Below are 21,865 nucleotides of genomic sequence, written 5' to 3'. Positions count from 1 at the left end.
TGCTTCTTTGTAATTCAAATCTTTGACTTGATTCTTGCGATCCTCTAGTCTGCTGTTAGATCTCTGTATAATATTTTTTATTTCAGTCAGTGTATGCTTAATTTCTAGTTGGTCCTTTTTCATATCCTTGAGGGTCTCGCTAAATTTATCGGCCTTTTCTAGAAAATTCTTGAAAAATCTTATAACCGTGGTTTTGAACTCTATATTCAGTCGTTTGCTTTCCTCCATTTCTTTCATTTGTGATCTGTTTCTTTGTCTACGCATTTTGGCTGCTTCCCTGAGTTGATAGAGTGGCTTTGTGTGCTAGGTGTCCTATAGGGCCCAGTGGCTCAGCCTCTCCAGTTACCTGAGGTGGACACTCTTGGTGCACCCCTTTGTGGGCTGTGTGCAGTCTTGTTGTAGTTAAGTCTTGATTGTTGTTGGTATCACTGGGAGGAATTGATCTCCAGGCCAATTGGCTGTGAGGATCAGCTGTGTCTACACTGGGAGAACATCTGTGCTGGAGACACCCTTATGAGACTAGACTTGCAAAAGTCTCTGTGCTCAGCTTGGATGGGATGGAGTCTCAGGGTGGAGCAGACAGCATTCATTTCCCATCAGCCCTGCCCTAATAGGCCCCTGTGTCTCAGTGTCCCATGGTAATTACTGCAAGCACCTCTGAGAGACAGCCGCCCTCGAGTTCCGCCCACTGACAGACAGTCCAGTTTCTCCCCGAATGAGTCTGGGTCCCCAGAGTTTCGCCCGGAACTGGAGTTCAGTGCAGTAGGGAGCTTTGTCTCTCTCCCGCTTGAGAAAGCCAGCCACATACTCAGTTGCCCACCCTCTCTGTGCATGCACGCCTCAGTACCTCTGCCTTCCGCAGTTCCTCTGAGTCTCAGTGTGCTTTTCTCTTTCCTGACAGTCCAGTTTCACCCCGTATGAGTCTGGGTCCCCAGAGTCCCACCTGGAACTGGAGTTCAGCAGTCAGGAGCTTTTGTCTCTTTCCTGCTTGAGAAAGCCAGCCGCGCACTCAGTTGCCAGTCCTCTCCATGCACGCATCTCAGTACCTCTGCCTCCTGTAGCTCCTCTGAGTCTCAGTGTGCTTTTCTCTTTCCTTCTAGTTTTAGAATTTTCACTCAGCCAGCCTTCCTGTGGTTCTGGATGATGTCCGTTTTGTCTTTTAGTTGTAATTTAAAATTGTTGTGTGAGGCAGCAGTTTAGGTGTTTACCTATGCTGCCATCTTGGTTTCTGCCAACATTTCTTAATACAAACTATGCGTAAAGTGTTTTGCTAGGGACTAGTGACATAATGGTGATTAATATCAGACTGTGCCCTTCATAAGACCTCAATTTGATAAGGGAACTTGGTGTGGAGACCAACAATGGTGCCAGAGGATAGAGGACAATAATAGAGACTAGAAGTTACCAAGAGGAAAAAGTGGTTGTATCTGTTCAGGGACATTGGCTATGAAGACGTTAACAGAGCAGAATTTGTCTGAGCTAGGTTTTGAAGGGTGAGTAGGAGTCATCAAGGGGGCACCAGGGAAGACAACTGCATGGGTAAAGATCTGTAGACCTAGATTGTTTGAAGGATTTCAAGTATTTTTTAGTGCAGGCAGCCATGGAGTCAAGGGCAGTTTAAAGATTTAAGACCAGTGACTTTACTTGAGTTTTCTGTAACATTTGGACTTACTGATAAAACGGAGTGAGTTGTTCATTGATTTCCCACAGAATATAAACTCAAGGGTGGTCAAAGTGGGAGTTTCCATGATGCTTTGCCAACTTTCAAGGTGGAGTGGGCATCTGCAGTTGGAGCACAGAGGGCCCTTTAAGTGCTTGCTGCTCTAGCCTTGCACACTTTCTCAGCTGTAAAGGTTCCAGTTAGGCTGAATCACAGCTGGGAGGGGAAGAAAGCCTCAAATGCGCGCACAGGCTGGCTGGCAAAGCGTAACACACAAAGCTTGTTGACAGGAAAACTCAAGAGGAGAGAACCTCCAACGAAAGTGGCCATGGACCTGATCCCTAGCTTTTCCACAGAAACTGGGTCCTTCTGGCTACCAGCCTGGTGCTCCTTTATCTGTGAGTTACTGTCCAGGCTCATGGTCTCTGTAATCATGGCCTTTGGGAGCTCATCAGGCCCCCCTCTGCCTTATCTGTTTTAAAGATCCAACAGGGGAAGTTGCTTAAACGGTGGAGGCTACAAACACCAAAGGGATTATTATTGCTCTTACCCTGATCTGTTGAAAGAGTTATGTCCCATTTGCCTCCAACTCTCAATTTCTGAGTGTTTGGGGACATTACTTGCTCCTGGGGGTGATTTTCTAATTGATTGACAGTTTGGGTAAACCTAGATTAATTAACCAGAATTCAGCTGAGGCAGATTAAAAACAACTGGCTTCTGTCCTTGCCCCTTTCCCAGCTCCAGGGATCCTGGAGGCAGGAGGGAGCGGCCTGGGGTTTGTCTCACTATCTTCACCTTTCCAGTTCTGTGTCTGCTGCTAGAGATGTGTATAAGGAATGGCCCTTGTGTAACTAGGTTTGTTCCTGCACCCCTCCCTCCCACTGCCTGGGATAATTTACACCATGTACGACGGTGCACCCCAGACTTCAGGGGGGCTGGAGACTCCCCCCTTCTCTTCAGACTAGCCCTTTCCTCTATTCTTTCTCTCCCCTAGAATTCCCCTCCTAATACTCAATTTCCACACCTTGTAATTGGCCAGAACTATTACCCCTAACTGAGAAAACTTTAGAGCAGAAGGAATTTAACAGAAATCTTGAAACTGTATTTTTTTCTTTCACCTTTTTTTTCTAGTCTTTGGGGAGGGTTGGCATCATTATAGAGATTTATTTCTCCCAATATGAAATCTGCTAACTGCCTGCAGAGGCACGAGCCCAAAAGCAAATTTGGGTTTAAGTTTTTTCCCCCATTAAGTTACAGTGCAGGAGGATGAATCAAACCATCTAGCAGAGGAATTCCTTTCAAGCATGAGATTCCTGGCATCATGAAACAGGTTGGGGGAGGAGTCATTTTGGACATGTGGGTAGGGAAGAACTGACCCCTTCTATGTCCCATTTGACCTCTATCTCAATTTCACTTTCATAAGGAGTAGGAAATCTTGATGACATGAACATAGAAAATATATACTTTGTTTCAATTATATGAAAGAAATATTATAAATACAGTTTATTGCGGCAACATATTTTCTCTCTGATAAAAATTTTAAAATTAATTGATAATGTTTAATTCTATTTAATATTAGATTTTTTTTTCTGAAATAAGACTATTTCCAGCATGTTCTTTCTGTAGGATAAAAGAGGCTGTTGGTTCAGATTTATGTCCACAAAAGTGTGTAAATAACTTCACCCTACTAGAATGATGTCAGGAATATGAGTCCATTGTACAAATATGTACTTCTATAACATAGATTATATATATGTTTTAAAATATACTTGCCTAACCAGTTATTTTAATCTCACAGTTCAGGTGAGTAAGCGAGATTGTGAGCCAGTGATGATAAGAGAGGCATTCTGGATGGTTTGGGAGAATATTTTTCCCAGATACTCCAGGTCCTGGTCCTGCAAGAGGTCATTAAGAGGGCAACAATGTAGGCATCTCACCTGCTTGAAATCTGGGGATAGGACACCATCGAAGTCACACTGTGTGGTCTGTGTGGCAATGGGTCAGTCACTAGATACTGGCACCACTGGATAAACAACACTGTAGCCTTAGAAAACACTGGTACAGCCATGAGTCAGTAGCTATAGAATAGACAGTGCCCTCTTATGGCAACACGATGTAAATGCAATAAAAATGATTGGTTTTATTGTTAGCCCCTTTCTTTGCATCCAAAGCAGCATTTCTCTACCAAAAAGAGGGAAGTTGGAAAGAAACCAAGGAATTCACCCAGCCCATCCAATGCCTTGTTATGGAACCATGTGAGTTTAGACTCTAGACCAGATCACTCAGTGGGATCAATGTTGCTGACACATTCATTCAATTGTTTGGCCTCACTTGAGAGTTCATGTAACATGCTGAAAGTTCAGAAGCAGAAATGGGTTTAATTGATTTGCCATGACTGTGATGGCAAAGGAAGGGACTCGGGTGGGACTAACCAAGGGTACCCCAGGTTTTGAAGTAAGTGCACATAATTGCACCAACTTTCTGGAGGAAGGTATCCAAATACCTATTTGGGTTTGACTGAAGTACCTCTGCTGTCCTTCATCACAGGTCCTTTTATGCAATGTTTTTTAGTTTTTTTTATCCAATGTTATCCTATCTAATAAAGAGGGAATATGCTAATTGACTGTCACATCCTCACAAAGATGGTGGTGCCCACAGCCGATAAGGAGGGAATATGCTAATTGACTGCCACGCCCTCAAATATTGACAGTCACAGGATGGCAGCACCCAGTCCCCTTGGCTCTGCCGGGGCAGCAGGCATGCAGCACGGCCAGGCCCGCCCTCAGGTGGGTCCGGCCGCTCCGTATGCCTGCCTTTGGAGTCCCCCAGTGCCCTCAGACCCCCAGCCGCCCAGGGCTGGCCCGAGGCGCAGGCAAGCCTTGGATGGCAGCTGCCCAGCTGCCCAGGGCTACCTGAGGCTCAGGTAACCAGGGCCAGCTGAGGCTTGTGCTGCCGGCAGTGGCAGCAGCAGAGGTGTGATGGGGGCATCACCTTCCCCTGATCGCCGGGTCGCCTCCCACCCCTGAGGGCTCCCAGACTGTGAGAGGGGGCACGCCAGGCTGAGGGACCCCCCCTCCAGCGCATGAATTTTCATGCATTGGAATCATGAAAATTATACACAATGTTAGAAATCTATACTTTCTTAAAGGTTAACCTCCAAAGAAGAGGCAACAAGATTTGAATTTGACTTTCTGGAACATTTCATGGATACTTATTTTGTGTTGTATAGCACATCTTTTACTGTCAACAGGAAGGTACTGAAGTTTGGAAGGCCCTCTTTTAGCTGAAAGTGCTTATAGGGCATGTTGAACCATTATACAGAGCCTACTTTTCAGCCATACTTTTCTAATTTGCCTTTATGAGGTGAGACTTGTAGGCCTAGCAACTTCATCCTTAAAATGGTTGCCAGCAGCCTCTTTCCTCAGCCTCTCTTCATCCTCCACTCTTGCATCTCTCAGTAATACTGGAGTGGGAAGGCTTGCAAGGATTCAGAATCTCAGTTGTGAAACTCCACACATGACACATGAAAGATCAAATGCAGGCAGGCCTACCATAGTAAGCACCGGCCTCAATGGGATTTTGAGGTAGTTGACACAGAATCAGTAAACTAACTGCTTTCTGACTGGCCATCTTGATAAAATGAGTGATCCTGGCACTGTGCTTAGCAGGTGAGCATCACAGGGTGAAGAAACAAATGCAGCGAGGGGAAGAATGTCCTGGAAACTGAGTCTTTACTCATAGGTTCCTTTATACAGTTTCATTCAGGAAACATATGGGTCAATCACCCTTCTCTAGAGCTCAAGTCAACCAAATTGCCTGACAACAGAGACTTGGGTGTAGCTGAAAGCACTCACATTTCTGTGATGCCAGTGAAATCCCTGAACACAGTTTTATTTCTATAGAAATAAGTACACTGTGGCTATTCTAAGGCCTCTTTATGATGATATATTTAAGAAGAATCAGAACTTAAAACAGGGTCAGGGCATAGGGGGAAGAAAAAGCATAAATGTGACTGAGCAAACTGTAAGAACAATGTCTCGGTAGGCTTGCAGTAACTCTCAGTTACTGAGGGGATGAAGTTAAGCAAAATATCATCATTGGAGCAGAAATTATTTTCCCTTTTTCTACCTAGAATTAAATCTCCAACATTATGAACAAACAAACTTACTATATAGCCATGAGTGTCTCCTGGAAAACATTCCAGCCTCAGCCTCTTAGGAGCACTCTCATTTGGAAACATTTATCAAGTATTCATTCTGGGATTGGGTCCGTGAAAAGTTCAACTGATTTTATCTAATCACTATCGCTTTCTCTGAATCTCACAGCGGAAGTGGGAAGAGAGGTGATGAGTGAATGTAATTATTGCTGTGGGAGTTGTTACACTTATCACCTACATGTTCATTCCCTAGCTTGACTGTTCCAGCCCCAGGACCTGATCCATAATCCCTGTAACCTGGCTTTCTCTTTCACTTTACAGATATGGGACTTATACACATGGACTTTTTAAGAAGCTGGGAATTCCTGGGCCGACACCCCTACCTTTTGTGGGAACTGCCCTGGCCTACCGTAAAGTGAGTGCTGTTTGGGCTTCCTCTTTTGCTTCATATGGTTCTGAAATTGCAGCTGAGTCCCCTAGTAAAAGGGCCTTGCTCAGGAGGAAGTTTCTAGAAAGGGCATCATAGGCCCTGCCCTGTGCAGGGCCAGGTTTACCCCAGGCTCTGTGTCAGCTGTCAGGAGCCTCAGGGGTTGGCTCAGAGGGGCAGCAGAGCTCAGTTGATTCAGCACACGCCTTGTCCTAACTTGTGAGCATCGTAGGAGCATTTTCTTTCTGCGAGGTGCAGATTCCAGGAAGACATAATCATACTTAGGATTAGGAGAAAAGCATGAAGGGATGCCTGGTCGTGCCCCATGAAGTCAGATGTGCTAGAGTCAGACTTCCCTGTTCACAGGATACACTCTAGGTAGCCTTCTCTAGATTCCTCTTGGGTAGCTTTGAAACTTCAGTGAATTAGGCAGCCCAGGTAGTCACCATCAGGTAATTTGCACATAAACACTTGAATTCTCTAAAGAACAGATAAATCCCTGCAGTTATTCCCATGGCCCTAAGTTACCATTTGCTCCCCATGATGTCTTTGGGGGATTTGAGAGATGGAACAAGAGCTGTCTGCTCTACTTGTCTGCCCTCAAAGGAGGCACCCTGTGGCTGCGTCTGAGAGGGAGTGGGTATAATTGAGGTAAGATGGTGTTTATCCATGAACTTCAGATATTTGCTAACACAAAATCACTAGAAAGGAGATGTTTGGACAAAATTATTGAACATTTATTTTATCTGAATAGAATGACCTCAGTGACACAAGGATTGTGAATTTTGGCAAAGTGTTTGTGGTTGATCTAGCCCTGATGCTTTGCCCAGGGCTTGACCCCTACATGGAAGGTTACGAGCTCATGTCCATAAAGCCAGCAGGCAGAGCCTTACATGCAAACTGCATTCTGCATCAGATTTTGTTTCCTGTAGACCAGATTCTCAGATTCTAATTTTCCAAGCTGAGTTCTTCAGGGCGTTATTTAGTTCAGGAAATCCCATTCTTTTTGCCTCTGAAAAGGCAATTTCCTTTCTACCTTTCCCAGATCAACTCCTTGAAGTTGCACCCCAAGACCCACATTTCTGGAACTTCCTTTGCATAATTAAAACATAAAATATCAAAACTGAAACTTAGCCTCAAGAAGATGTGTTTTTTAATTATAGAAGTGAAAACACAGAGAAGGTATTTTAATTTGCTCTGTCCTTGGTGACATCACCCCATCTTTTCCAATTTGAACTGGAAAATTGGAGAGTGAGTCACTTTGTCATTCATTCAGTCACTTCTCATTCAGCAAATATACCTTAGACGTGTTTAAATCTGCTAGACTAAAAGAGGTCCCTGGTGTCTTAAACTTCTTAGTTCTGCTAGGATTCTAGAGAGGACTCATGAGATAAATGAAAAGGATGCTTGACCAGGAGGTCAAAGAGTGTGCAAGTCACTCTTACTCTCTCTCAGCTTCACTTCTGGAGTGTCTATGGAGGTAATAATTTTGGGGTTATGAGATTTTAGAGGTAGAGTTCAGTACATTTAGATTAATAATCTAATTTTGTTTCTCCTTACAGGGGTTATGGGATTTTGACATGGACTGTTTTAAAAAGTATGGAAACATGTGGGGGTGAGTACTGGGGAAACTCCCATTGGATAGACTTGCTGTTATGATGAGGGCTCCCCTGGTGTGGAGGACAATCTCAGCTCACAGCCTATTGTAAAGCTTTTGGAGGCTTGTCCTACCAGGACCCCAGATGTCACCAGGTGTCCAGGTCTGCATTCTGAATCAAGATAGGGAGTTGCAGGTTATCATACTCTCCTGACTTTGATGGCCTAGGGCAGTGGTCGGCAAACTGCGGCTCGCAAGCCACATGCGGCTCTTTGGCCCCTTGAGTGTAGCTCTTCCACAAAATACCATGGCCTGGGCGAGTCTATTTTGAAGAAGTGGCATTAGAAGAAGTTTAAGTTTAAAAAATTTGGCTCTCAAAAGAAATTTCAATCGTACTGTTGTTATTTGGCTCTGTTGACTAATGAGTTTGCCGACCACTGGCCTAGGGACTCCTGGCATCACTTTCTGTCCAGTGTCTCATTATTCCCCTCTTCTCTATTTTTCCTCCATTCGGTCTCCTTTAATTGGATGAAATGCACAACTTCAGACCCTTCTAAGATATTCTTATCATAACCCATTTCCTACATAATTGACTTTAAAAACATTATAAACCATAGTTTTATAATGTTATTTTTTAAAAATTGGTTTTTATTGATTTTAGAGAGAGAAAAGAAAGGAAAGGAATAGAGAGATAGAAACATTGATGAGAGAGAATCATCAATTGGCTGCCTTCTGCACACCTCTTACTGAGGATCAGGCCACAACCGGGCATGTGCCCTGACCGGGAATTGAACTAACCAGCTCTTGGTGCATGGGTTGAAGCTCAACCACTGAGCCACACCAGCTGGACCATAATTGACTATTAACTAATTAGCCCAACTCTTTAATTTTAAATTTGGATTTGTTATATCCTTTTGAAAAAGGGCTGTGGGTCTAGGTAAACAGAATGGGAAACCATATCTGCGTGGCTTTGTTTTTACTTCCTCCACAAGTTTGGAGTTTGGGTTTTAAAAAATGTTTAAGCCAAGACTTCTCAATAGAAGTTTAGTTTATACAAGTATTGCTTTATTTACCCTATTATACTGACTTTGAAGAGATAGAATATTTCCAAACCATACTGCTTCCTGGTGGGCTGACGGACTTAAGGATTTTTCAAAGTGGTCTCAGCCAGTTGCAGCGGCTGTCCCATTCGGAGCTGCTGGAGGTATGGTGAGAGCAGCAGGAGAGGTGTAACGTGGTGTTTGAGTTTAGAAGCAAGGGGGAGAAGGCTTTGCTTCTCAGTACTGTTTCATTCCCTTTCAAATCCTCAGAACCCATAAGGTTCTACTGAGTTGGCATGGTCCAGAAAGGCTATGTGATGGAGTAGAAAGAACACACTGCACTGGGTCACCCTGGCCCAGTTCCAACTGCCCTCCCAACATTGACTACTTGTGAGCTCTGCATGGAGTCCTCTAAAGAAAGAAAGTGGTTCTCATGCTTGAGTGTGTCTAAGAACCACCTTGGAGAGTATGTTAAAAATACACACTCAGGGCCCAGCAACACCAAATCCGTAGTATCAGGGCTGGGGCCCAAGAATCTGAATGTTGCCTGGTATTGTAACAAACTCTAAGGCTGGTGTGAGGTCATAAATGTAAAGGGTTACCCAAAACCTTGTGTCTCTCCACTCAGGTGTTTTTGAAAAACACGATGGGGAGAAGGGAATCATCCAAGAAATATAGTCAATCAATCTGACCAATCTAAGTGCCACCACAATTACTTATATTACTGCTTCAAGACTAAATGTATTTGACACCCACTTACACCTTCTGAGATTCAGAAGATTTTTTGGAAATGGGCAACATTAAGTGCAGTGGTCCTCATCCATTTTTATATGGGATCACAAAACTGTTTGAAAGTCCTCTGAGGAGTCAAAGAAAGAATAGGTAAGACTTGTGGAAAATCTTCCATTATATTCTAGTTAATGAAAATGATTTATAGTAAAAAATAAAATGCTAGAGGACAGTGTTACTAAACTTATAGTAAACCTCATGTAATTCGACTTATAGTAAACCAGTCAGGAGATGGCCAGGTTGGGATGTATCACAGAAAGAGTCAGCTTTGTGTAGTATGTATGTTAAAAGTGGCTTGTCCTGCTGCTGGGTGATGACTCCTACATGGGGCCCAAGGCCCACTTAGGACCCCACATATACAATAAATATAAGTAATGGAAAGAAAATACTTTTAACTAAATTGTACACGCTCCTTTGTATGTTTTATTCTCTTTGTCCTTTGTTTTAAATATTTCTAAACTTGAATCTACCAAGGACTTCTCTTTAATAGTTAAAATAGTTCCTTTAAGCAATTGTAAACAAATTTTAGAAAATAGGGCAAAGAAATCATTCATATTCCTACTATACCTTTTTGAGCATTCCAAGTCATTATTATTTGGGTACACATTTTTACATATTTGTGATCAGTATGTTTACACTTTTCTTTTTCTGAGGAATTTTTCCATTGATTTTTAGAGATTGGAAGGGAGGGAGAGAGACAGAAAGGGGGAAACATTGATGTGAGAGAGACACATCAATTGGTTACCTTTGCATGCACCCTGACTAGGGCCAGGGATTGAGCCTGCAACCTAGGTATGTGCCACTGGGCAGAAATGAACTCAGGACTGCTCATTTTATGGGCCAAAGCTCTATCCACTGAGCCAAACCATCTAGGGCTATGTCTACACTTTTTGTCTAATAGTATGTTGTATGCATTTTTATATCTATATATATAAAAGCCTAAGAGACCATTATCACCGGTCGACTGAACGACTGGTTTACTGATCACTATGATGTGCACTGACCACCAGGGCACAATGCTTAACGCAGGAGCTACCCCCTGGTGGTCAGTGTGCTCCCACAGCCAACCTCCTGCAGTTCCTCCCCCAGGCTGGCTGGCCCTGATCGGCCTCAATTGCTGGCCAGACAGAGGGACCCCAGCCGTGCACAAATTTGTGCACTGGGCCTCTAGTATCCTAATATATAAAAACCCAGGGTCTGTAACGACCGACCAAAGACTTAACCGAACACTGGAAGTCAGTCTTGCAGTCAGTGCTGGGTTGCTGTGGCGACCCAACACTGACTGCCGCCGCTGTGGGCATGGTGACTCAGAACTGACTGCTGAGGGGGCTGTGGATCAGGCCCGGAGAGAGGCCTGGAGAGAGAGGCAGGGTCTGATTCGCAGCCTCCATGGCAGCTGTTGATCAGCCATTGCCTCTCTCTTTCTCTCTGGGCTTTGCCAGCAGTTGCGCCTCTCTTTCTCTCCGGGCCTCTGGGGGCTGCTGATCAGCCCTGCCTCTCTGATCAGGCCTGGAGATAGGCCCAGAGATGCTGACTAGCATAGAAACTGACCAATCAGAACCAAATCTGGGTAAACTGTGAGGAGCCAATGGCTGCCTAGGAGGCAGAGCTTTTGACACTGACTGGCATAGAAACCAACCAGTCAGAACCAAATCTGGGTGAACTGCAAGGAGCCAATGGCTGCCTAGGAGGCAGAGCTTCTGACGCTGACTGGCATAGAAACCGACCAATCAGAAACTAATCTGGGTGAACTGTGAAGGCAGAACCTAAGGTGGGGGTTGAGGAGTAGTTTTAAGGGCAACAGCTGTTTGGTATGAGGTGTAAGAAAGCGGTTCAATTTTTTAATGACCAGTTAGGCAGTATAGTGCATATGGCTGGCTATCAGTCCAGATATAGGGATTATGTATTTTTGTCTGCCAAGAGCATCTCCTCCTGCAGAAAAAGGCTTTTCCCCCCATTTAAGCAATCCTATCTTATATAATCTATCTATACTAATAAAAGGGTAATATGCTGATTAGACCAGGTCAACTGGCCATCTTCTGGACATCCAAATTCCTTCTGGACAAAGCCCTGGTGGTGGGGGCCGAGGCAGAGGCAGTTAGGGGCGATTAGGTGGGCAGGGGAGGGCAGTTGGGGGCGAGATCAGGCCGGCAGGGGAGGGCAGTTGGAGGCGAGACCAGCCTGCCGGGGAGGGCAGTTAGGGGTGATCAGGCAGGCAGGCAGAGGCAGTTAGGGGCGATCAGAAAGGCAGGCAGGCATAGAGGTTAGGGGCAATCAGGCAGGCAGGCAGGTGAATGGTTAGGAGCCAGCAGTCCCAGATTGCGAGAGGGATGTCCGATTGCCGGTTTAGGCCCGATCCCCCAAGGGTCCCCGATTGGAGAGGGTGCAGGCTGGGCTGAGGGAACCCTCCCTCTGTACACGAATTTTGTGCACTGGGTCACTATTATATATATAAAACCCTAATATGCAAATAGACCAAACGGCCGAACAACTGAACAATCGAACAACTGGTTGCTATGACATACGCTGACCATCAGGGGCCACGTGCGGAACATGGCGGGCATCGGCTGTGGCGGATAGTGGAGCAGATGAGCAGGGGCGCCAGACCAAGGCAGGGTGCTGGTCACTGTCATCAGGGCGAGCCTCTGGTGGTTACTGAAAATTCTTTGCTCCCGTGCGCCACAGTCCCGCCAGGCACTTGCACCTGCTGCTGGCACCAGAGCTGGCCCTGATTGCTTGGCACCATCAGCAGGTGCGAGTGGCAACTGCCAGCCCCGATTGCCCCTCAGGGATTCTCCACTCTCCCCTGCTCCTGAGGGGCACCCACTGCCAGCGATGGCCCTGCTCACACCCACAGCCAGAGCTGGAGCCACTGCTCGCACCTGCTGCCAGTGCCTGGCACTGGTCCCAATTGCTTGGCACCGACAGTGGGTGTGAGTGGCTGCTGCAGGCCCTGATCTCCCTTGAGGGCTTCTCCACCTCCCCCTGCTCCTGAGGGGCGATCGGGGCAGCAGCCGCCACTTGCACCCACTGATGGCACCAGCCCCACTTGCACCTGCCTCTGGCACTGGCCCCAATCACTCCACGCCGTGAGCGGGTGCTAGCAGGGTTGGCGCCATGACTGTGTGGGAGCGGGGCTGCCGGCAGACAGAGGACCAGGGGCTGCAGAAGTGGGGGCCAGGCAGGGGCACGGTGGATGGGCCGAGATCCGCCCCTGTGCTCACCGTAGCCTCATGGCCCAAAGTTTCTTTAAAGGTGCACGAATTCATGCACTGGGCCCCTAGTTTTTATATAACTTCCAAAGTGTATTTTTAAGTAACTGAGTAGGTGGGCTCTATGTATTTTTTTCTGTTGTCAGGTAATTTATTTGCCTTCATCTATTTACTAACTTAACTTCCTTTTTGATAATGAAATACTTTAAATATACAAAAATTTTAAAGAATGATATAAGAAATTCCCATGTACACACCACCTGGATTTAAATGTTCTAATGTTATTTCTAACAATGATCGCTAGGAATGTGGATTATGTAACATCAGAATGGAAGTCTAGACTTCCAGTTGTGGCACCAGCTGCAGAAACTGGCTTGTTCAATTTAATCAGCTGTTTTCCTGACATAGGTCCTATGATGGTCGGCAGCCTGTGTTGGCGATCACCGATCTAGAAGTGATCAAAACAGTCCTAGTGAAAGAATGTTATTCTGTCTTCACAAATCGGTGGGTAGGCATCCATTCTTTTAAAAATTAAATTGTTATTTATTTATAATGTTAAATATTGAAATAATAATAAATTGACAGGAAGTTATAAAAAATGCAGGGAGCCATGGTGGTGGGGGCCGAGGCAGAGGCAGTTAAGGGCGATCAGGTTGGCAGGGGAGAGCAGTAAGGGGCCATCAGGCCGACAGAGGAGGGCAGTTAGGGCGATCAGACCGGCAGGGGAGGGCAGTTAGGGGTGATCAGGCCAGCAGGAGAGGGCAGTTAGGGGCAATCAGGCCGGCAGGGGAGGGCAGTTAGGGGCAATCAGAATGGCAGGGGAGGGCAGTTGGGGTGATCAGGCAGGCAGGCAGAGGGGTTAGGGGCAATCAGGCAGGTGAGCGGTTAGGAGCCAGCAGTCCAAGATTGCGAGAGGGATGTCCGACTGCTGGTTTGGGCCCCATCCCACAGGGATCCGGCAGTCAGACATCCCCCGAGGGGTCCCGGATTGAAGAGGGTGCAGGCCGGGCTGAGGGACCGCCGTGCATGAATTTCGTGCACCGGGCCTCTAGTCCTCTATAATAAAAGCATAATATGCAAACCGACTGAACAGCAGAATGACTGGTCAGCAGGGGGCGGGGCTGGCGAGCAGAGGCACCAGGCCAGCCAAGGTGTGTGCCAGCGGGCAGAAGGAGGGGATGGCGGTGGGGGGGGGGAGGGGGGGCGTGGCAGTAATCAACAGCGGCACTGGGGATTTTGGAGGAGTGGGGCCAGTCGTTCGCCAGCTGGTACCATCCCCTGATCAGCCTGCCCAGTTGCCTACCACAGAGGGAGTCCACCAGTGGTGGCAGCAGTGGGGCGATAGGGGGCGGGGCCGGCTGCTTACTGGCCGCGCTGTCCCCTGATTGTTCCGCCTGGTCAGTCATCTCCTGAGGGCTCCCAGACTGCAAGAGGGCACAGGCCGGGCTGAGGGACGCCCCCTGCATGCACAAATTTTCGTGCACTGGGCCTCTAGTATCCCATATAACTATAGTACAATACCAAAGCAGGAATTTGACATCAATATTGTATCTATAGAGGTTATTCAGATTTCATAATTTTTATGTGCACTCATTTGTGCATTTCTTATAATAGACTACATAGACTAAGTTGAAAGTTGATCTCAAATCTCAGTTTATCAAAATCTGTTTCTTTCTTCTCAGGCAACTCCCACCTATGATGCCCTATCACAGATGGAGTATCTTGACATGGTGTTGAATGAATCCCTCAGATTATTCCCAATTGTTGGTAGACTTGAGAGGGTCTGTAAGAAGGATGTGGAAATCAATGGGGTGTTCATTCCCAAAGGGACAGTGGTGATGGTGCCAAGTTTTATTCTTTACCGAGATCCAGCGTATTGGTCAGAACCTGAGGAGTTCCGTCCTGAAAGGTAGCGGACCCCTGAGAAAGGGATCCCACCCTCATCCAACTGGCTGGACATATTCTGATGTCTTTTAGTATAGATGATGAATGTGTGGTTGAACAATTATTTATATGCATACCTATTTATATTTAGAAGTTTTTTCTTATTACAAGAGTGATTATTATTTTATAATCTCTAGATTAAAGGAAGTTGTATTTGTCTATAGTCCAAATACTTTAATATAGGCCTCACTAATAATGTGATGTATATCATTATTGACATTTTCTATGCATATGTAGATTTTTAAAAATTAGAATGATAATTATATTTTATACTACTTTATTTAACAGTAAACCATAAACAACATCCTATGTATAAAACACCACCTTATAAAGGTATATATTTATCTGTCTGTGATTGTATACATATGCCATAATTTACTTAATCACTAATGATTTTAGAAATATAGGCTTTTTTTCTTTAAGTTTTTCTGTGTTGTTCTCTTTAATCTGTGAATTTACTACCAATGTTCCCACATTCCATTTTTTAAAAACATTGGCTGCTGTTCCTTTAGCATTATTGGGAGAGTGCACGCTGACAACCTGAGAGGTCCTCATCCCTGATGGTTTAAGCAGTCCCTTAAAGGTAGAGGTGAACACAGGTTCCCTGGTCTGTCTTTGGCTGCAGTCCTGGGCCAGCTTCCTCCTGCTCTCAGTATTTGGTGACTCTTCCAAAGGGAAGTCATCTGCTCTCTAGACATTCTAAGACCCTCCTCTTTAGGGGTCATTAGCATGTTCTGAGAATTCAGAGCCAAGTTTGGCTTTGGGCACAGCTTGGACTCTGGAAAGAGCTGATGCTTCCCATTTAGTGTATTGGTGAGCAGAATTGGAAAGAACTATTGAGGGATCTAGACTTTTATTAGCACAACTCTAAGATCCCTAATGGCATGGACTTTGTCTCATTTGCCACGGTGTCCTTACTCTAGCATAGCGCTACACATAGTACTTGTGGAAGGAAGTTAGTTGACCAAGTCCTCTGTTTTCTGGAACAGGGGCCTCTGTGGTTTCTCCAAGCTCAGCAGTTTCCCTCCTTGTAGCTTTATGAACATGACATCGGAGACCTTTTCTGTACTTCATTTTTAATTCTATTTACTGGGGTAACACTGATTAATATTATAATAATTTCAGTTGTACAACTTTATAATACAACCTATGTAAACTTTATTATGTGATTACTATCAAAGTCTAGACTTCTCCAATCATCTTGAATTTGACCTCCTGTACCCACTTCATCTTCCTCATACCTTTCTTCCCCTCTGGTAACCACCATTCTATTGTGTGTATCTATGATTTTATTTTTTGTTTATTTGTTGCTTTTTGTTTTATATCCCACGTATGAATGAAATAATGTAGTTCTTATCATTTTCTGTTTATTTCACTTAATACATTCAAGATCCATCCATGTTGTTACAATTGGCAATAATTCACCCTTTTATGGCTGAGTATTATTCTATTGTATATATGTACCATATCTTCTTTATCCAATTATCTGTTATAGAACAGTTGTTTTGTTTTCATGTCTTGACTATTATAAATAATATGTTAATGAATACAGGGGTATGTGTATCTTTATGAATAAGTGTGTTCAAATTTCAAAATTTTCATGTATATATCCAGAAGAGAGATTGCTGGGTCTTATGGTAACTTTCTTAATTTTTTTGTGCAACCTCCATACTGTTTTGCATAGTGGCTACATCAGTTTATATTTGCACCAGCAGTGTATGAGAGCTTTCTTTTTCCACATCCTCTACAATATTTATTTCTTGTCCTAACTGGTGAGCTGGTATCTCATTGTAATTTTTATTTGCATTTAAATATAGTTAGTGGTGGTGAGCATTTTTTCACCTATCTGCTAGTCATCTTGACTTTGCTTCATTTAGTCATCAAAGAGTAAGTGCTGATCATGTGTCAGAAAGTGGGCCAGGCCGTGAAAAATCCATGTTTTAAAAATTTTTTAACATATACAAAAGTATATTGACATATATATATAGAAGCATTCCCTATATACACATCTATGAAATACTTATAACGTTATCTATATGTGTTCATCACCTGCCTTACAGCCATCAACCCAAGTCCACTGCCCCATCCACATGCCATCGATGCCCCCTCCTAATTTCCACATTATCTTAAGGCACAGCATCTGTAAATATTTTCAATGTTCCCCAAAATATAAGAACTCTTAAAAAATATATAACCACAATTCCATGATCACTTTTCCCAAATACATATTTTTCCTTAAAATAATAAAATATTGAGGAGTCAAGTTTGAATAAATCATAGATCTACCCTTCAGAGAATTTATAGGCTAGTGAAACAGATACATAAGGAAACCAGTGATGATACTAGAATAGAGGAGCATCATATATTAATGTAAGTCATCTGATTTAAGCTATTCAATGAGAGAGAGAGGGAGGGACAGAAGAGGAGAGGTCAGAGGAGGGGAGGGGAAAGAAGGGAAGAGAAGGAAAAAATAACTAATAGGAAGTGTTATTCCTGCTTCCTTCCTCCATGAGCATATGACAAGCATGAGTTTGAGGGAGGGAGAAACCTTCTTTTCCTTCATTTCCTTCTTGCCTTTAGAGTGTGACTATTTCAACATCCTGAATGTAATTTAGTGTTTAAAAATGAATTTTCTTTTAAACGGCATTCATCTTTTTTCTTCAATGAACTGAAAGCTCCTAAAGAGTAAGGGGAGTGAAAATGATCTCTAGCTTATATTTCTCACAGCAAAATAACCAGAGCAGGATCTCACTGACTAGCCCACTGGAGTATCCTGTATACTAGAACCCCAAACATGTGGATCTTGGGTGTATATGTTTTATTAATTGTTTTAATCTACTGTTGTGGAACCAGGTTCAGTAAGAAGAACCAGGACAGTATAAATCCTTACACATATATGACCTTTGGAAGTGGACCCCGAAACTGCATTGGCATGAGGTTTGCTATCATGAACATGAAACTTGCTATCGTCAGAGTTTTACAGAACTTCTCCTTCAAACCTTGCAAAGAAACACAGGCCAGATACTTTACATGTTACCACTCTGCCAAAATAATGCCTTATTGGGAAATTTGTAAAATATATATATATGTGTGTGTGTGTGTGTGTGTGTGTGTGTGTGTGTGTGTGTGTACTATTTGCATATGTATGTATGAATGTGCTCACTTATTGTTTAATAATTTATTCTCTAAGCTAGAGGTTCTATTTGGAGTCATCTGTGACCTTTAAGATCCCATTAGTCTGGAGTGCTAAGCCTGTGTTTTTATAAATATCCAACTATAAAGGCCATCTAGAGTCAATGTAGTTAGTGTGACATGATGATGTAGAGTCTTTTGAGAAAAGTTTAAATTTTGTTTCAAGTCCACTGGAAGGAAGGGAAAGTGCTATGCACAGTCTTGAAGTATAGTGGTAACTGAATCATGACTTTTGAACACTGCTCTTTTCCACTAGAACTTACAGAAGTTCTTGTGTTAGTTGTGGTTCTCAACCACTGGCTGTACAACAAAATAAGTGGAGAGTTATGAAAAATCTTGATGCCTAAGTCATCTCAGATACTAAAATAATTAATCTTGAAAAGCTCCACCTTTGACTCTCATGTGCAGTCAAGGTTGAGAATCACTGATGAAAGCATTTCTGCCTGATTTCCAGGGCCATCCTGGCTACGTGACCCCTCCTTCTGGGAGCCCTGCTGTGATCAAACTGGGCTTCTTTTACATCTAATAAGAACTCTATGATGTTTTTCTCATTCTCCTCTCATCCTTCAAGTCAGAGTTCATTCCCAAAACCCCTCCAGAAGTCTTCCCCATCTAGTCCAGAGCTCATTTTTCCTTTGCCCATGTTATTGTTACTGCAGGCTGGTATCATCACTCGTACCACCTAACCTAATACCTTTTCATTAAACTATCCAGTTTGGTTCTTTATGTACCTAAGAATGTCTTTAATTCTAGCACCTCATTTTATGCTTTTCATAAATTCCCAATGGTGCCTTGTAGTCATGCAGGAAATGCTTAAAGAGTGATTTGCAGTTGATTTAGAGCTCTTGGATACAAATTATAATCAATTTAATTTGAAAAATTTAACAATGTGCATTACATACATATGCCTCGAGGTGAAATTACAAAATAGGAAGGTTTTACATTAATAGGTAGACTGGAGTCTCTTCTTTGAAGAACATGCAGAAGAGTTGCCATTGATTCATATCAAGCAAGGCCCTATAATAAGGCTTATTTCTAGGACTCCTGTGTTTATTATGCAGCTCCTTTCCTTAAGTAAGCTGTCTCAGGGAAGAGGAGCATAGAGATAGTTTCCATCTTTTTTTTTTTTTTAAAGTTTTACACAGAAAACTTTTCTTTATTTGATAGGCCTGGGTAACATGGGGCACCACCCCTACCCCAATAAATCATCCCTTGGCCCTACTTCCACCCCCAGAAGATCTGGATCTGTCTTAATTTCCTATTGGCCTGGGCAGTACCAGTAACACACTGGTTCACCTTAGAGACAAAGCGGAGGGAGTTGAGGGACTCGGAGACATTTTCTAGGGGAGAAATGTTCACAAACATGAGCATCTTAGCGCTGCCACCCAGAGAGTTCTGCAGCAGGTAGGTGAGCTTGCTGTTCCGGTACAGTACATGGGACTCCTTGTTGCTCAAGGCCATGATGACGAGCCCCAGCGTGGACAGGCTGCTGTCAATGGCCCGTGTTTCCCAAAGGTGCTCCCGCTCCCCAGGACCGAGGGCTAAGCCAGGGTAGCCGCTTGCTCCCCGCCAGGTTCACGAGATTGAAGGGGGCCGCACACTGTAAGCCTCACTCAGTGTGCTCCCCAGAGATCTGCAGCTGGAACACACTATGGCTGCGTGATGACCGCTCATTCTGGGCTGTGCGGGCTACAGCCCGGTTCTGGTGGGCCAGAAGGAGCAGAGTCTCCACCTCTTTCTCACAGGAGACAGGAACATAGCAGGCATTGGTGACAGTAAGCTCCTCACTCCCTGGCCCTGCCCGGCGAATCTCGCACTCACTCCCCTGGCCCTTCTGGGTCCCGGTGGCCAGGAGGTCTCGGACGGACGTCTCATTGTAAATCTCTACATAGCTTGCCACAAAGCTATAGGTCCAGCCCTGTCCGCTCAGCTCTTGGGCTACAGAGAACAGGTGCCGCAGGGCCCTAGGGATTAGCCCCTCCACCTGGGGGTCTCCTGCAGGCCCACCCTCCATTGTGAAGGTAGTGCCGCTTCCTGTTTGGCCGTAGGCAAAGCTGCATACTGGGTAGCCATCCAGGGCTGACTGGACACGCATGGCAATATCCTCAAACACTTCGTCCTGTCCACTCCCTGGCGGGAATACCCGGTCAAAGGAGAAGTCGTGGCGAGTCGGGGGGAAGGGGCTGGCACCCCACTCAGGGCCCCACGGCACTCATCACACCGGAGGAGGCTGAGGTGGGTTGGAGGATCAGAGGGCCCAGCAGGGCCTGAGGGAAACAGGAGGAAGCCAGGGGGTGGGGTGGGCTCCCCTGGAAGTCAGGGCGGACGCGACAGAACACACGGATGTTGCCCTTGAGCCCTGTAGCTGGTTGTGTAGTCTCTGGCGCTCCATCTCTAGTCCATGGAGACTCTCTCCTTGCTCAGCCAGTAAGGTCGCCTGGGCTGCAGCCTCTTGGCGCAGAGATGCCACCTCCGCTTGGCTACCTGACAGAGCTGCTTCTGATGTCTGACGCCTCCTCTCCTGCTCCTCCAGCCGGGTGGCCAGTTCCCTCCGCTCCGCCTGCAATCCCAACTGTTCTTTCTGGAGCTCTTGCACCAAGGCTTCCTGCATGCCCAGCCGCTCTTCCAGCTCCAGGACACGGGCACTCAGGTTCCCCAGCTCCTGTTGGCCCTGCTCGGCCTGGGCCCATACCCTGGCCAACTCCCCTGCTAGTGTCCTGCGTTCTGCCCCCAGGGCTGTGGCCTGCTGCTGGGCCTCCCTGAGCTGGTCCTGCAGCTGTTGGTTCTCCTGGTCCAAAGTCTGAGTCCTCTCACGGTAGCATTTCCGCTCTGCATTTAGGTCACATAACTGACCCTTTAAGTCCCAGCCCCGACGTTTGCTGGGTTTCTTCCCTCCCAGCTTAGGAGGAGCAGCTGCTGTGCCAGGCTTCTGGGCAGGAGCAGTGGGGCCCGCCTTCTGATTCTTCAACACTGTGGCAACAGCTTTGGAATATCGGGGTGCTGTCTTCTTGGGAACTTTTGGAGCTGCGGTCTTGCCTTGTGTCTGGGGCACTGTGGTGATGAGTGGAGCTCTGTGGTGGGATGTGGCAAATTTGGTCGCTGTGCCCAGGCCTGGTGTCCTTTTCTTCTCCGGCTCCAAGACATCCTCCATCTGGTCAAGCCTCTGCTTAAACCTGCTTCCTGAGAGAGGCAGCCGGGAAGGGGCCTTGACCAGGGGTCTCTTCAACTCTAAGTTATAATTCACTCCCAACCAAAGGGACCTCTGCGGCTCCATGACCAGCTCCTGCCACACGTGCCAGGGGGCGCGATGAAGGGAGCAGGGCGCCGAGGCGCAGAGCAGAGCACGGGTGCTCAGCGTTCAGGCAGCCACCAAGCCCGCGCCACACCCGCCACTTTTGAACGGCTGTTCGACATAGTTTCCATCTTATTTGTGGCTTTAGGCAGCTGTGTAGGAGTCCTGTAAGTATATACACACGAGGGACGCAGCCCTGAGAGGAAATGGATCTCTGGCACACCTGGGGTGGGGCAGACACTCCCCGAAAACTTCCAGTCTTCTATTGCTGTTGCTTCTCACCCTCCATGACAATTTTCTTGCCCTTCAGTGAACTGAGATCAGAAGGTTACTGTGATGGGGGCTCCCCCAATACTGAAGAAGTGACTGGGTGAAAATTGAGCTAAAAATTAGTTAAAGGAATGTATAGGTCTTCAGAAGTTCACTATTTACACTACACTTGGGACCTAGGAGATGTTAGAAAACAGGTACAATGCATCACAAAGACCTTCTTCCATCATGAAACTGGAAGGTTTCCACTGGTAAATATGGCTGGGCTTTAGAAGTTTAGGATGGT

The 21,865-nt window shown here is 45.5% G+C and overlaps 1 protein-coding gene and 1 pseudogene across 2 annotated transcripts in view; one reads left to right on the top strand and one right to left on the bottom strand.

Moving 5' to 3' along the window:
- The window catches only part of ZSCAN25 (zinc finger and SCAN domain containing 25), a 70,468-nt gene extending 55,222 nt beyond the window's left edge, over positions 1-15,246 (top strand). Inside the window, exons 7-10 of the transcript XR_013961215.1 lie at positions 6,138-6,231; positions 7,806-7,858; positions 13,290-13,385; positions 14,564-15,246. The gene's annotated coding sequence lies outside the window, so the exon portion shown is untranslated. The remainder of the gene's footprint in view (positions 1-6,137; positions 6,232-7,805; positions 7,859-13,289; positions 13,386-14,563) is intronic.
- Positions 15,247-19,235: 3,989 nt separating this feature from the next.
- On the bottom strand, positions 19,236-21,291 carry LOC308254478 (kinesin-like protein KIFC1; annotated as a pseudogene). The gene has a single exon. The product of its transcript is annotated as a kinesin-like protein KIFC1 (transcript).
- Positions 21,292-21,865: the final 574 nt, after the last annotated feature.

This window comes from Plecotus auritus (genome assembly GCF_963455305.1).
Source record: "Plecotus auritus genome assembly, chromosome: 7".
Lineage (NCBI taxonomy): Eukaryota > Metazoa > Chordata > Mammalia > Chiroptera > Vespertilionidae > Plecotus > Plecotus auritus.
This window is presented reverse-complemented; position numbering and strand designations above follow the sequence as displayed.